Raw genomic sequence first — 16988 nt, forward strand, 5'->3', positions numbered from 1 at the left:
AGTTGGAATTTGAATGACAAAAAACTATTGTCCAACACCCTAGTTGTTGATTGAAGCATGAATAGATCCTTTTTTTACTTCTTTGAGAGAGATGGATCTAGTTAATTACTTGTTGCAATAGCAGTGATACAAGCTCCAACTCCAAGTCTTGCTCCTTGCCCTACTCCTTATCTAGCCTTTGGTCAACTCCACACCTTGCAATACATTCATGTCCTCAATTATTGAAGTTTCCTTCCCTAGGAGGATTAGAGGAGCATTAGCATAGATATTCATTTCCTTGTTGAGACATTGAGCATGGAAGTGTTGGGACAATACGAGGAGCATTAGCATATGTATTCACTCCCCTATCGGACATTGAGTGCATATGTGGCTTGGTTATTTGCATTTGAAGCAAAACAACTCATCATTCCAACTCATGTTGTTGTTATTATTATTAGTGGGATTTCGGGGACTAAAAAATAACCTTGCATGGGTATAATTCACTCAAGCTCTTTTGGCATAAGGAAACTTACTAAACCTATTATATTGCCTCAAAAGAGTGGCTACCAATTTTTGTGCTCATAAAGGTGTCTTCCAAGCTAGTGGGTCTCATTGCTTCCAATTGACCGTTGAGAGGTGGACTCAAGCCTTAACACAAATGCACCACTTGACGGACTCATGGACATGTGTGGTGGCACATACTTCTATAGTGTAACAAAGTGGGAATAGTATCCTTAAAGAGTCAATCCTTTCTATTTGAGGCTGAAGAACTCATTTCTTTTGAGAGTGTGATAGGTGAGAGATAAGTATCGGCTTTCCACTATTGCCTTAATTTGGATCCATATTACAGTAGACTTAAAAATAGCCTTGCCATGGTACTGATGTTTCCACCTTAGTTGTCTTCTCCTGTAAGCCTTAAGTATGCTATCATTGCTTGGTTTGATGCATTGGTTCTAGTAATAGAGAATCAATCTTTTGTCTTCTCAATTCAAGTTTCATCAATTATCTCAACTGTAGTTCATTTGCCAATAAACTCAAGTGGCTTGACCTTTTTAGGTAGGGGCTTTCTTTCTTTCTCACTTGTCACATCAGTGACAATTGGAGGAGCCATTAAGGGTATTTTGATTGAGGAAATTTGAAAGAATTTGTATTTCATTTTTCCTCAATACCATTTGCGATTCTATCAATTATTAGCAACACATTTAAAATAACTTAATTAGTTGCAAGATCATAGTGTTAAAAATTATATCCATAATAGAAGGTGTTCTCTTTTATGTAGAACTTCTTTACATGTATCAACTACTTTGATTTAATTCCACCCCACCATATTGCCAACATAGTAGAAATTTCTCCAAAAGAGAGATTTGTATATTCATATATTCTTGCACCATTGGCTGTACAATTTTTTACAAGGGCATCTCATACAAGGCCAAAAAAGAAAGTTTTTACGAGATTATTATTTTTTCCATAGTGGGTTTTTATAGATAGGTGCATAACTTAGTCTTGGATTTGGGCTAATGTTGGGGTGGTGTAAGTAGTAGGAGGTTTCTTATATATGTCTAGAGCTAGATAATTGTTAGGAAGATTGGTGAGTTCTTCAATCTCATAAGTATTTATATGAGTTATGCAAGCCCTAATAACATGATTTGATCAAATGACCTGGGTGACACAATGATAAACAAATTGGTTTAGGGTCATCATTTCGCCTTCAATGTGAACCATAGGGTTTTGGCTACTTCTATGAAACATGTGATGTCTGACTAAATTAAGCCTCTCTGCCCAGCATAGCCTCCATAAATTTTATTATAGGCCGCTTGTTTGATTGGCACAAATGGATAAATCAGTTTGTGACCATCCCTTGCCTTGGTATAAGGTCGAGCGTTCAAGCTCAAATTAATAAGCTCAATGAATAAATATATTTCCCATAGTGCAAAAAATTTCCTCCCTTAAGAAGATATTATACTAATTGCCTTATTGGTAGACTGTAGGAAATAGCTCTCTATAGTATCGCTACACTTCCACTTGCACACACATTTCATGGTAAGTTATATAATCCTTTTCCAATTCAAAATACAAGGATAATAACTAATTTGTTAATCAATCATCCTTGAGCTAAACTCTACCCCTTTGTCCCTAAGGCAAAATCTCCTCTTCATTCCCCTAAAATGGCATGTGACTGGGATCTAAGACCAAACCCTAGAAAAAGTAGCACCTAACTATTGTCCTAAATTTCCATATGAAGAAGGCACTCGACTTTTCATGTCCACCCTGTTAAGAAGTGAGCTAGAGAGAGAGAAAGAGGAGAGAGAAGACTCCATAATAGATAGAAGAAAGAGTGCAAAAGAGAGAGAAATAAAGTGATGAGGAGAGAGAAATACTAGAATAGGAGAGAGAAAGACAGGAAAGAGAAAGAAGCCATTGAAGCTAAGAGCAAGGTGAAGAGAAGAAGAACAATAATGTATTAATGTGTCAAAAGATAAGAAAAATTATATGTCCTCTCCTTTTATACCAATGTCAGTGTGACATGGCATGGCATCAATATTATTTTCACACTAAATCCTTATTCTTCCCAGTTTCTTACAATCCATCTCATCCCAAAGGTTTTTTCCCTCAAAAACAAACTTATAAAGATTGGAAAAGGATGGATAGAATAGAGTACTACTCTGTCTTTTTTTTCAGCTTTACAAATGGGAAAATGAATGAAAGATGACAGACATATGGATTGAAATAGAAGAACAAAAGTAGGGCTCAGCTATATACATGATTAGGAATGCTTCAAAAGTATATGGACCCATAACATCTTCAACTGATGAGCTCAAAATGAAGTAGACAGCTTGCTGTGTAAACCGACCTTGTTGGACCAAATCTATCATAACTTCTAGTAGAAGTGTCCAAATGAGGCATGCCACATGTCAAAACATATCTCTTGAAGAGTAATTTGACCTTATGTAAGTGGCTTAATTATGAAAATTAGGCAGCATTAAGAATTTTCTAAAATAGGGTGATGTCATGTCCATGTCTACACCATAACTAGCTCCATAGTCAGTAGGCTTTAGCCACCACCAATGTGTCCCTTAGGAAACAAAACTCATGTAATATAGAATCAGGCCTCCAAGAATCTCCTTGAGGTGGTAAACCTTTCCATTTGATTAGATATTCAATTATGAGCTCAAAATGAAGTAGACAGCTTGCTGTGTAAACAGACCTTGTTGGACCAAATCTATCATAACTTCTAGTAGAAGTGTCCAAATGACGCGTGCCACATGTCAAAACGTATCTCTTGAAGAGTAATTTGACTCTATGTAAGTGGCTTAATTATGAAAATTAGGCAGCATTAAAATTTTTCTAAAATAGGGTGATGTCATGTCCATGTCTACACCATAACTAGCTCCATAGTCAGTAGGCTTCAGCCACCACCAATGTGTCCCTTAGGAAAGAAAACTCATGTAATATAGAATCAGGCCTCCAAGAATCTCCTTGAGGTGGTAAACCTTTCCATTTGATTAGATATTCAATGATGAGCTCAAAATGAAGTAGACAGCTTGGTGTGTAAACAGACCTTGTTGGACCAAATCTATCATAACTTCTAGTAGAAGTGTCCAAATGACGCGTGCCACATGTCAAAACATATCTCTTGAAGAGTAATTTGACCCTATGTAAGTGGCTTAATTATGAAAATTAGGCAGCATTAAAATTTTTCTAAAATAGGGTGATGTCATGTCCATGTCTACACCATAACTAGCTCCATAGTCAGTAGGCTTCAGCCACCACCAATGTGTCCCTTAGGAAAGAAAACTCATGTAATATAGAATCAGGCCTCCAAGAATCTCCTTGAGGTGGTAAACCTTTCCATTTGATTAGATATTCAATGATGGAACGAGATCGAAGCTTCTTCACATGTTGACCTATGACAGCCTCTAGGATGTATTAAATAAGACCTTCTTCATCAATAGTGGCACCTCATGAACTGTATCAACAGGATCACCATAGAAAGGCTTGAGCTGACTAACATGGAATACATTATGAATCTTAGTGGAAGAGGGTACCTCCAATCTATATGCCAAGTCTCCAATGCACTTTAGGATCCAATAGGGGCCATAAAATCTATGAGCAAGCTTGTTACTAGATCCATCTTTCAAAGTAGAGTATCTAGACTTGGGCACCTTCAATAAAACCAATTCTCCTTCTTGGAACTCTAAAGGTTGCCTCTTCTCATCATCATACATCTTCATTTGGTCTTGAGCTTTCCTAAGATTCATCTTACACTGCCGAAGAAGGGTCTGCATTCTTTCCAACTCTTCTTTACCATGAGGGTTGATTCTTTCATTAAAGATGATTGTGGGCAAGGGCACCTTATAGCCATACATAGCCTCAAAGGGAAAAACTCCAATGCTAGCATGGGTAGAGTTGTTGTAAGCAAACTCAACCAAGTGTAACCAAGAATCCCATGAATTTTGGACATCATAACAGAAATGGCAAAGATAAGTCTCCAACCATTTATTTACCCTTTATGTCTGTCCATCAGCCTATGGATGATAGGCCATAGAAGGAGCCAATTTAGTGCCCATGGATGTGAATACCGCTTGTCAAAAGTTACTCATGAGCTTTGAGTCTCTGTCATGAACAATCACCCGTGGTAATCCATGTAGTCTAAAAATCTACTCCATGAACTGACTGGCCACTTGAGAAGTAGTAAACTAGGTCTTGGTTTGGAATGAAATGGGCTGCCTTGGTGAGTCTATCCACCACCACGTATATACTATTCCATCCCTTTTTGGTAGTAGGCAAGCCACTAATGAAGTCCATGGTAACGTGCATCCATTTGCTTTTGGGAATGGGTAATGACTGCAACAAACCACCTGACGTATGGGTGTTGTCTTTATTCTGCTGACAAGGCATACACTTCATGACAAAGTCCTTGACATATTTCCATAGCCCTTTGATCCTATCATAGGTCTTGAAAACTCCAAGATGTCCAGCTAAGGCAAATAATGTAATTCCTCCATAATTTTTCGTGTAAAAGAAGAGGTAGAAGGAATGACAATCTTGCCATTTAACCAAATAAGGCCACTGATAATGCAAGTTATCTTCCATGAGACCTTGCTGTAATTTCTGAAAAATATGGTTGAGATCTTCATCCAAAATATAAGCCTCCTATAGTTCTTCAATCCAATCACTATGCAACTCAGTCATTGCTAAAACTTTGCAAGCCCATGTACGAGAAAGAGAATTCTCCACTATATTGTCTTTACCCCTCGTATGACTGATGTCAAAATCATAATTCTGTAGTGTAGCTACCCACCTACGTTGCTTAGGAGTAAGATTGGACTGAGTAAGGAAATATTTAAGGACCCTATGATCACTTTGAACTAAGTAAGGAAATACTTAAGGACCCTATGATCACTTTGAACTGAGTAAGGAAATACTTAAGGACCTTATGATCACTTTGGACTGAGTAAGGAAATACTTAAGGACCCTATGATCACTTTGAACTCTAAATCGGCTGCCATACAAATAATGGTACCATTTCTTTATTGGATGTAAGATAGCCAACATCTCTTGGTCATAAATATTCATGGCCATTTCTTTATCTATAACCTTACAACTTTCAAAGGCAATCACTCCATGCTCCTATAACAAAATAGCCCCAATGGCTTGGCCAATGGCATCACACTGTATGGTAAATTCTTTCAAGAAATCCAGGCATACTAGAATAGGAGCGTAAGTAAGAAGTCCCTTTAACTAGTTGAAGCTACTATCTGCAAGAGCATCCCAAAAGAAAGCTTCCTTCTTCAACCTGTTAGTCAAAGGATTTGCAATAGCCACATAATGCTTGATGAATCGGTGATAGAATGAAGATAGACTAAGAAATCCTCTAAGAGAAGTAGTAGTAGTAGATGTTGGCCAATCTTTAATACATTGCACCTTTTTGGGGTCAGTTTGTATCCTTTTTTCACTGACAATTTTCCAATTATTCCACTTCAGTCTACATGAAAGAACATTTCTTCTCCTTAGCAAAGAGTCTGTGATGTCTCAATACATAAAAAACCTTCCTCATGTGTGATAAGTGATCCTGAAGGGTCTTACTGTAAATCAAAATGTCATTAAAAAAAGACTAGGACAAATTGAAAGAGAAAATGCTACAAAATCTTGTTGATCAGGATCTAGAAGGTAGCTGGAGCATTTTTAAGCACAAATGGCATCACTAAGAAATGATAGAGCCCTCAATCAGTCCTAAAAGTAGACTTGATCTCATCACCCTCTCGCATGCAGATCTGACGATATCCTGACCTCAAATCAATCTTCATAAAGAATTGAGCCCTCTTAAGCTCATCAAGAAAATCATCAATCCTGGGTATCGGATACTTGTTCTTCAGTGTTGTGATCTTATTAAGATCAATGTAGTAAATGCACATCCTAAAAGATCCATCTTTCTTTTTTACTAACAAGACTGGAGATGCATAAGGTGAAGAACTAGGTTCAATGAATCCCATCTCAAGAAGTTCCTTGATTTTCTTGGTTGCTTCCTCTCACTCACACTTGGACAATATGTAGGGTGGCTTATTGATTGGTGCGCTCTAAATCAATAGGGTGATCATCTATTGCTCTCTTGGGAGGCAATGAAGTAGACACCTCAAACAATTCCCTATACTCCTCAAGAAGAGCTATCAAGCCTGGATGACTTGTTGAATTAATTCTTCAATCTCTTTATTCAAATGCAAAATAGATATATCTAAACACCTCTTGTACTCCCTTTTGAGTTGTTGAATGGTGATAAGCTGAAAATCCGATCTACTAGTAATTCCTTGTAAATGGATGAGCTATCCATCAAAGATAAACTCCATATATAGTTGTGAAAAATCCATAGTGATTTTGCCTAATATCATCAACCAATCACAATCGAGTATGACATCTTCAAGCCCCATTTCCAAGGTAATCAGGTTTACTTTTGCTTCAAAATTTTCAGCCAGCTATAAAGAAACCTATGGGCATATTTGTGTGTTGATTTCTTCTTCACCATTGGCCACTTGAACTCTTATAGGATGCTATAAATCAGTGGGAAGACAATTTAGCTTGTCCATAATGGACTTATTCACAAAACTATGTGTACTGCTACTATCTATCAAAATGAACATAGACATTCCATGAATGTTACCCTTCATATACGGAGTGTATTAGGGCTCTTAGAACTTGTCCAAGAATCCATGGAAATGGAACAACTAGTGGCAACAAGTGGCTCATGATAAGTCCCACTAGGTCAAAAGGAACACTCCCACCTAGATCAAAAGGAAAAGAGTCGGTTGGATCATAAAAAACTCTTGCCCAACTTGTTCGTCAAGATCATCATTTTCAGCATTAGGTGCAATTGCATTAACTTCATCAATCTCATCTTCAGGATCCTCAAAGACTGACATACTCTGAAGCTTGGCTTTGGCATTTTTATATACACACTTTGTGGCATGATCAAGTATATACTTTTCCCCACACTTGAAGCATAAGCCTTTTTCCTTTCTTTCTTTGTAGAGGTCTATAGGAATAGACTTGGGATTCATATTGATTGAAATGAATTTTGGCTTGTTGTCCCCTTATTTGAAGTCAACTCTAGGACTGCTTGCTGTCCTGAAATGACTTTGAGGTCTTGAAGCATTGAATGGTGGATAAGTTGGCACCCTTAAGCCTACACTTGGCACATGATTGCTGCCATAAATATTACCAACTTGTATGTGTTTTGAAACAATCAGTGGTTGTCCAAAACCAAGCTGAAATGAGGACTCCCTTCTATATTTCCTTCCATAGTGCTCCACAAGCTCAATAGCTTTAAAAAGAAAAGTAGGGTTTTGTGCCATGACATTAGCTGATAAGGATGGCTCTAAGCTATACATGTACTTGTGGAGCTTAGCCTCATCACTAATGCTCTCTACATACATGGTTAGATTGAGAAATTGGTAAGTATACTCTCTTACACATAGGCCTCTTTGCTCTTACCGATACTATCTCTGTGCCGATTTCTCTTTTTCAAGAGGGGAGACAAAGACTTCAGCCATAAGTGTCTTGAAAACTTCCCAATTCTCTAGAAGTATGTTTTCATTTTTAATATACCTCCACCAAGTATGCACAAATCCCTCCAAATATAAGGAAGCAAAATGAATCTTCATATCATCAATTTTAGGAAATATGTCAAAGTAAGATTCCAATTTGGAGGTCCACTCCTCTAGATTAGATGGTGAAGATGACTGACCATTGAACTTGGCCAAAATGATCTTATCTTTCAGCTCTCTTTCATGGAAAGGTTGTTATCCCAAAATAGATTGGTCATGATTACTAGGCGTTGAGTCTCCAACATGTGATGGAACTCTTCCAATAAGTGGCTAAGAACCAATATGAAACCTTCCCATCAGTAGAGGACCTCTAGGAAGTTGGGTATTCAGCCCAAAAGCTTGGAAGTCAGCACCATTCAAATTGCCCAAATAGTCATCATGTCTTTGTGAAGTCTCATCTACTTCATATTAGCTATTTGGGATACCCCTCCGTCCAATAATTCCATAACCTTGACCATTTTGGTTAGATAGCTTAAGTGGGATTGAGGGCTCACTGTTTGAAAATAAGATTTCTCATTTGCTTCTTTAGATCCCATTTGCATTTGCATCCATTGGGAGAATTGAGCCATTATTTGAGTATTAGATTCTAATAACTTATCAATAGAAGCCTTTTTTTGAGTAGTTGAATCCACTAATTTCTCAATAGAAGACTTCGTTTGATCAATAGACAAAACCATCTGCTCCATTCTTGATAATAGGTCTTCATGACGTTGGGTATGCATTTGTTCATGTGCATACAATGTGTTATTAAGTGCACTAATTTTTCCATGCTGTTGGGGCTCTTTAGAGCTCTCTTGGGACATATTCTCTAGCATAGAACCTTTGATTTGCTGAGCATAATCATCCTGGACCTTATTTTTGCCTTTATTCCCTGCCATAATAGTGTAGCCCTATAGTACCCCCTGTCAAAAAAATGGCTATAACTTGAACTAGGAAACTCCCATCCCAAAACTTTTTGCTTCAAATCGAATCCAAGGATTTCCTCTTTAAGATGAGCTATAGCACTCTATAACAAGTTTAGGAAAGAAAATTCTGCAATTCAATCTTTGAGTCTGAACTGTCCAGTCCTACACCTTATTTGAACCAGTGAATGCCATGTTTCCACCTTGTAAGGTAAAATAGTAGTCCCAAATGGCTACCAAACCTTGTAGAAGGCTGAGTAGGACCTGTGGACACCCTGTAGTACCTACACATGTACTTCACTATTGAAGTTTGTAACTTTAAGGACCTGTGAATTCCCTCCAATGTCTTGTAAATCATGTTTTCCTCCTAAAGGTACTTAAGTCTTTGAAAAAACTTCAATCTTCAATTCTCCACTCGTTGTACCTATGTGAGGGATAAAACGGTAGGACATGCTTCCTACACGGGCTTCGAATCACCAGGAGGTAGGCAAAGTTCCCCCTGGGTCAGTTGGTTGCACCCCTTCAGGATCTTCAATAATGAGGGAGGGTCACCTCTCTTTTGTCTCACTATCTCCCCCGGCATCCACCTTTTTCCTTGGTGTGTATATCAACATGGCACTAGCATTCTATTCTAATCAATCAACATGAAATGCATTTTTGAAATATCCATTTAGCCCCTTTCATTAAATGCAATTGGATGGAATCTTGAAATTTTGGATAGGGATAGGGTCTTACCAATGCAATTCAATGACTCACTGATTGCTAGTACTTACCCTTTTACAATATTTCAAGTTTGGGTAAAAGAATTCAACCAATCAAATCAAGGTTATGCATCAAACTTGGTAAATGATATCTATGGTGAAATATGATTGAATCAATGCTGAAATTCAATGAAATGGGCTCTGATTAATAGGAAGAGCATTAGTCTCTGATCTATTGATCAATAATCTCTCATCAACAAGTGAAAAAGCATAAGAAAGTGGATAATTGAGAGATTTTAAATATTAAGCAACAAAGATACCTTGATTAAGCTTGAAGAAGATGGTAAATGTTAGCTCCAATCCAAATAATGGAAGAATCCTCCATAATCCACCATGAATCCATCATAAGGCTTGAAAGATCCATAAAATCAGTCCATATAAGATCCAATATGATCAAATCCGTGAAGAATCAATGGCCTGAGCTTGCTTAAATACTTGAATACCAAATATTCAAGCCTCTTGAAGGAAAGCCCCAAAATAAACCTGCAATATGAGCTCTAAGATCCTCAAAGAGTTGAGATCCTTGCAATGTCTTCAATCTTGGAGTCCATTTAGCTTTAAAATGATGGTAGAGAAGTCTTGAAGGTCAGGAAGATCCAAAAATTGAAGAAATTTGAGCTTTCAGGTCTGTGATTATGGCTACCCTGTTGTGTTTTAGGGTTTTCAGCAGCAAAGAAGATGAAGATCAAAGCTTCAATCTTGCTGAAAGTTGTTGAAGGTATGCCTTATTGAATACTTCAATGTTATGCAACCAAACTATAGAAGATATACAATAGATGAAGGAGAAGATTAGAGCAAGTAATGCAGCACAATTCGAGATGCATTTTTCAGGCAACTTGCTACTCCCTTAACTGCATAAAATGCCAGACCATGGTACTCAATTTGTAGTGCAAGACTTAAGGAATAACTGCCCCATGGTTTAGCTCAAAGAAATAGTCAGTAGAGAAGGAGCTTGAAATATTTCTTGGTAGCCACCATTGAAGCTTCAGCCAAAAGCTTGGAAGAGAGAGAAACAGAAGCTCCTCTTGAAAAGTAACCATAGTTTAACTCCCAGCTAAGCCCGGTTAACTCCCATTTGAACTAGTTACCTCCAGATTGCATGAAAATTTGATGAGACAACCTACTATTTTAGCCTTCCACCTCCATATCTGGCCTTGAAGATCTCTAGATATAGTCTCCTGCTAACTGTAGATGATCTGCAAACCTCTGCTAGTCACTATCTTTGTCAAGTACTTGTCTGAAATTGATTTTTAATGGAGAAAATTTGGATTGAAATAGAAGGGAAAATGGATCAAAGACCAATGCTCTGATACCACTTGTCAAGAAGTGAATTGGAGAGAGAGAAAGAGGAGAGAGAAGATTGCAAAAGAGATAGAAGAAAGAGTGCAGAAGAGAGAGAAATAGAGTGATGAGGAGAAAGAAAGACTAGAATAGGAGAGAGAAAGACATGAAAGAGAAAGAAGCCATTGAAGCTGAGAGCAAGGTGAAGAGAAGAAGAACAATAATGTATTAATGTGTTAAAAGATGAGAAAAATTACATGTCCTCTCCTTTTATATCAATTTCAGTGTGACATGGCATGGCATCAATATTATTTTCACACTAAATCCTTATTCTTCCCAACTTCTTACACACCCAGCCATTGATCTTCTTCCATCAAGAAAAGAAGATCACTTGGTTTCCATTCAAACTTGGTTTTCTTTAGTTTTTTAAATATAGCATGCTAATATGCCATTTGATATTTAAAAAGCAACTTTCTTAATTATTCCTTATCATTGGATTTGTTTTACGTCTTTTTAAAGCACAACATGAAAGCTGCGAAGTAGTCCTTTTGAACTATTTGTATTGATAATTAATAATTTTTACTTTATATTCCTATTCATAGAACTAAATACCAATTTATCTCTCTTGTTTAGAGTGATAACTAGCCTAGCTCATACTTGTTGCGCTCTTGATGCTCATCACATCATGCTCGTACAACATTATTCTCCATAGTAGGACAAACTATGTAATTGCCCTTTTCTAACCAAGCCATCATAGTTACATATTTCCATAGGAAAAACCTACCATACGGGACCTTGCTACATAGATGTTGGTTAAGTGCTCATAGGTGGAACAAAATTAGCTCAAATTGAGCCCTAGCAGCTTCCCTTAGGGGAGTGCAAACTGATCAATCGTACCCATCATTTGGGCATAAGTAAAAGTTTTATAAATTTTGGGATATATTCTACAAACAATCCCAAAGCAATAACCAATCAATCCTTCACAAATAGTATTTTACTTATCTATTGCTAAAAGGATATTATACCATTTTTGTGAGCCTCAAAATTTCTAATTTAATGGTTTCAATCAACCAACAAAAATTCCAATGCTCAATTTCTTAGATAAAATCAAAGCATCCTATTGGGCAGAATTACTTGCTTTTATTGTTTGTACACACGTCACATGTGAATAACTCCAAGTTCTATCGTTCGTGCTTATTATAAGAGTTCAATCTTAATTGCAAAGGTTTAGGCCTCATTTTAGTTAACCAATGGATGGTTGAAACCATTCGTCCAGTTTGTCTAACATGAATCTAATTATGAAAATTAGGTGGATTTCTATCTATACTTTTGCATTCCATATGGCATGGTTGTTCAGGTGTATTGCAAAATTATGGTATCCGTAAAGTTGCAACTATCACCACAAATATATTGTATGATCTTACGAATGTACTAGCCTTGGAAAGGAAGTACCATGAAGATCACATGTGCTAGCTATTTGATAAAATAAATTTAAAGATGCAATATTTATGGATGACCTTTATATAGTTTGAAACCCATGAGTAAATTAATATATTTAATTATGAATTCACAAAAACCAAGAGCTAATACTTATCCTAGTCATCATTCATTGAAAGTAATACACCAATTTTGACAAAACATTAAGGAACTTGAGCATATGTAGAACCCATGACTTTTGTTTGATCCAATGATCACTATATTTTTATATAAATAAAAAAAATAGAAGAATCTAGAACTGATATTTAGAGATGCAACTAATCTTTGTAATCTTATTCCATAGCTTTTGCCTAATTCAATATTTTTTATAATATATTTGTGAATTAAACAAAAGAGAATGCAACTAATCTCTTCGTGCATCAATTAAATGATTTTAAGTATATTCATTTCCCTTTTCTAATCGAGAATATGTTGGCCAAATAATGATGCAAAATACCTACTTAGGGGCATCTCTGCATTAAAGATCGTTGAAGCTAGGTCTACCACATGTGGGAAGGCCTTGCTTCATATGAGGACTAGCCACATTTGAGCATTGCACTTTTTTGGATAGTCCCCATGTATGAAGCTTCTTAGGCAGGGGCATCATGGTTAGGGAAAAGAAAAGGGTGGATAAGAGAAGAAAATGGACTAGAGGAAGTCATAGTCGATTGCCTTGGGATGCACATCATAATCATTTGCCTTTGGGATGCACATACTTTTTTATTTACCCCTCTTGCACTGGTATGGGTCTTCCCTTGTCTACCTCTCATGCCATCTGGGGGGGGGGAGGAGGGGTTGATGTGCCATCTAGTTAATTTTATGTTAATCAATATTTACCATGTGTAATTAGATATCTTGATATTTTAAGAATATGTGGAGTGTGTTGGCACAAAGGAATTCAGCGGATTTTTAAAATCCAAGGGAGAGACTAAGAGTCATTAGATTTTCCAAATTTTTATCCACCAAAAATTGGAGAAGGGGGTTAACATGTCAAAACAAAGGGGAGAACAGTACAAAAAAATCTTAAGGTATTTTAAGATATTTATTTAGCTCAAGGAGAAGGGGAGGGGAGGGGAGTCGAATGTCAATCCTCTCCTTTTAAAAAAACAAAAAGGGGGGTGGAATACATGAGAGAGAGGGGGTTTATTTCTTTTAATTTTGGTTGTGTGTGTGTGTGTGTGTGTGTGTGTGTGTGTGATACCAAAAAAAGGGGTGAATGTTGATTAATCAGAGTGGAAAAAGGGAGGAGAGGGAGTGCCAAGATTCTAATATAAATGGGAGGGGAGAGAGAGAGATCGAAATAGAGAGGATCTTAATAGGATTATTTATTTCTGTGTGTGTGTGTGTGTGTGTGTGTGTGTGTGTGTGTGTGTGTGTGTGTGTGTGTGTGTGTGTGTGTGTGTGTGTGTGTGTGTGTGTGTGTGTGTGTGTGTGTGTGTGTACATAAATATAATTTTTAAATGGGGGACACACACACACATGCACAAGTTTTTTCACCCTCTCTTTTTAGAAGCACATACCATAGGCAATTCTCCCACCACTTTCCCTTTTGTTTATCTTTGCCCTATATTCCCTCCTCAGATTCCCTAGTGCTGATCGTGTTTATGGCACCACATTTGTGCTAGCTTATAGTTATACCAGCACCTTGCTCATGACATGAATAGTCTCAATATCCTTGTTGAAAGGGCTATTGCTATACCATCAAAATGGCCCTCTTGGCCTAATGAAATCAAACACTCTACTACAAAACTGCATCGGCCCTCTTGGCCTAATGAAATAAAACAATACTATGCAAAACATCCACCTGGAAACAACCATGATAGACATCAAAGCATACTATTCCCAGGGGAACAAAGGCGCGTAGCCCTAAACTAGGTGCATTAAATTATGACCTATCCCTCCTGCGTATATCGCAAGAGGTGTTCGCATCACGTGTCGTCTAATCAGTCTATGCGTCCCAGATAATAAAGGCAGATGAGTCTCGCTTACCCTCTGCATCACCCAAATCAACCATCGTCTGCCAAAGAGGGCATGTTCAGAAAGCATACCCCACAAACGACCAGGTCCTGTCTCACCATCAATAGATATATCGGGACAAGGCCCACAATTAAAGAAGAGGTCCTCTTCATACGCAAGATTAGCCAAAGAATCGGCAAACTGATTCCAATTCCGTGGAATCAGCTAAAAAGACACTCTATCGAATTCGTCTAGCAGGGCTATGGCAGTATGATGGTACATACAAAGGATGGGGTTCCGTACCATGTACGTCCCATTGAGTTGATTTAAAACCAACTAAGAATCCCCTTTCACCAACAACTGGTGGATACCACCCTTCTTCTCAATATTCAAACCCATAATCAGGGCTTTATATTCTGCCATATTATTGGTAAAATTCGCCCTGAGATAAGCAGCTAACTTCATAACAATGCATCTCGGGGGTCTCGGATGACAACTCCTACACTTCCTTTTTTGCACGGACCCCTGGACGCCCCATCAAAGTACAAGGTGTACGTCCATAAAGGGTTTACATATCCCGCCATCCCGAACTCTACTCGTAATTATGGTAATCGAAATTCAGCATATTCAACGGGTGGACTGTAGGCTCCATCCCTCCATCATCATTGAATTCAACAGGGATGCTCGTCAAAATTTGTAGGCAGTGATGGCAGAAGACCTTGATCTCCCAAATAAATGTCCTGCCTTCTTGCTCAATCACCTTGTATCCTTTGCTCCACCAAATGAGCTTTCCCTGATGATACCTCTGTTCCAAATATGGGTGTTCTAAATAAGGGATCAGATGACCCATCAACCTCTATCACGATTTTCTTGCAGATGCTTGATCGATCTCTCCTAGACCTGCAAGGCAGTCATAGCATTAGTGCAATCAGAAATAATAAGGTTTAATCTTATTAAGATTAACCTTATTTTTAAATTCTATCCCCTCTAGGTCAGCTAACAAGACTGTGGATTTATTCTTTCCTATTCTAACGATCCTATAGGGCCCATCCCATTTAGGCTCTAGCTTGCCTGGAAATAATTCACGTCGTGCATCATAATACAGAACAAGCTGTCCTTTCTTGAAGGTGTATTTCTTGGCTTTGAGGTCGTGTAGCCGCTTCATTCGGCGCTTCGCCACTTCTTGGTGCAATAAGCTCTGCAACTTAAGCTCATCTAAATGTGCCAGTGTCGTCAAGCGCTCAAAAAGTGCGTCTTCATGACTCAAAGAATGATTGATGGCAAACCGAATAGTCGGCAGCTCAATTTCTAAAGGCAAGACACACTCCTCCCCATATACTAACTTAAACGGGGTATGGCCAGTGGCTCGTTTGAAAGTTGTATTGTAGGCCCACACTGCCACGTATAACTTTTTATCCCAATCCCGTTTCTTTTCCGACACAATTTTGGACAGGATGCCCACAAGCTGCTTGTTGGTGCTTTCAACTTGCCCATTGGCTTGCGGATTATATGGGGTTGTCTTGTTATGCTTGATTTGCCACATCTCTGTCAAACCTTTGATCACCTTATTTAGGAAATGGGTTCCGCGGTCCGACACTAATTCTTTCGGCGGACCAAACCGGCATATTATCTGCTCTAGAAGGAAACTAGCAGTTTCTTTAGCATCATCTTTCCTTGTTGCACGTGCTTCTGACCATTTTGTGAAGTAGTCAGTTGCGACAATGATATACCTCTTTTGCGCAGTCGACGACGGAGTAATAGGACCCACAAATTCTATTCCCCACTTCTCAAATGGAAGTATCGCCATAATAGGGGTGAGTGGTCGTTTCCTATTCTCTCGACTGTCATGTCGTTGGCAAATGTCGCATCTCTTAACATACGCAAACGCATCCTGGAAGATGGTAGGCCACCAATAACCTGCTCTTAAAGCCTTTTGTGATGTGAGCCGTCCAGCAAAATGGCCACCACAAGCAGAACCATGGCACTCTTCCAAAATGAATGGCACCTCGTCAGGCATCACGCATCGGCGATAGATGTCATCAAACCCTTGCCGATATAATGTACCTGCGATCAAAGCAAACTTTAACGTTTGCTGCTTAATTTTCCTTTTCTTAGCTTTAGATAATTCGGATCCCGCCTCTCCCGTTGATAAATAATGCATTATTGCAGCGTACCAGGAGGGAATAGATGCCGTATCTATTTTAAATAACAACTCCATGTCACTACCTTCAGCCACAGATTCTTTCGGCTCCCCAAAGTCCACAAGACATTCCACGATGCCTTGCAACCTTGGTGGCTTACTCTTGATTTCATAATCAAATTCCTGCAAAGTGATCAACCACTTTGCTAGACGATCAGGCGGCTGTAGCTTATTCATCAATAATCGAAGCCCCTCCGCCTTCGTATAAAGCACGACTTTCTCATAGAGAATGTAATGCCTGAATTTCTTGGTCCCAAAGACCATCGCTAGACATAGCTTCTCCATGTAGGTATAATTGATTTCGGATACCCCTAGCTTCCGACTAGCAAAAGCA

The sequence above is a fragment of the Lygodium microphyllum genome, chromosome 15 (assembly GCF_053477565.2).
Source record: "Lygodium microphyllum isolate KBCC chromosome 15, Lygodium_microphyllum_v1.1.10, whole genome shotgun sequence".
NCBI classification, from domain to species: Eukaryota; Viridiplantae; Streptophyta; class Polypodiopsida; order Schizaeales; family Lygodiaceae; genus Lygodium; species Lygodium microphyllum.